This window comes from Theropithecus gelada, chromosome X, assembly GCF_003255815.1.
Source record: "Theropithecus gelada isolate Dixy chromosome X, Tgel_1.0, whole genome shotgun sequence".
Lineage (NCBI taxonomy): Eukaryota > Metazoa > Chordata > Mammalia > Primates > Cercopithecidae > Theropithecus > Theropithecus gelada.
This window is the reverse complement of record NC_037689.1, coordinates 80,113,684-80,114,344: the sequence shown is the minus strand read 5'-3', so window position 1 is coordinate 80,114,344 and position 661 is coordinate 80,113,684.

Here is a 661-nt window from a genome sequence, read left to right as displayed (position 1 = left end):
AAAAATGGCCGGACGCAGTGACTCATGTCTGTAATCCCAGCACGTTGGGAGGCCGAGGCAGGTGGGTCACCTGAGGTTGGGAGTTCGAGACCAGCCTGACCAGCATGGAGAAACACGTCTCTACTAAAAATACAAAATTAGCCAGGCGTGTAATCCCAGTTACCCAGAAGGCTGAGGCAGGAGAATCACTTGAACCCAGGAGGCAGAGGTTGCAGTGAGCTGAGATTGCGCCATTGCACTCCAGCCTGGCAACAAGAGCAAAACTCCATCAAAAAAAAGAAAGAAGAAAGAGAGAAGAGAGAAAGAGAGAAAGGAAAGAAAGGAAAGAAAGGAAAGGAAAGGAAAGAGAAAGAAAGAAAGAAGGAAAGAAAGAGAGAGAGAGAGAAAGAAAGAAAGAAAGAAAGAAAGAAAGAAAGAAAGAAAGAAAAATGGAAACACGGGCCAGGCACGGTGGCTCACACCTGTAATCCCAGCACTTTGGGAGGCTGAGGCGGGTGGATCACCTGAGGTCAGAAGTTCGAGAACAGCCTAACCAACATGGAGAAACCCCATCTCTACTAAAAATACAAAATTAGCAGGGTGGGGTGGCGCATGCCTGTATTCCCAGCTACTTGGGAGACTGAGGCAGGAGAATCGCTTGAACCTGGGAGGTGGAAGTTGC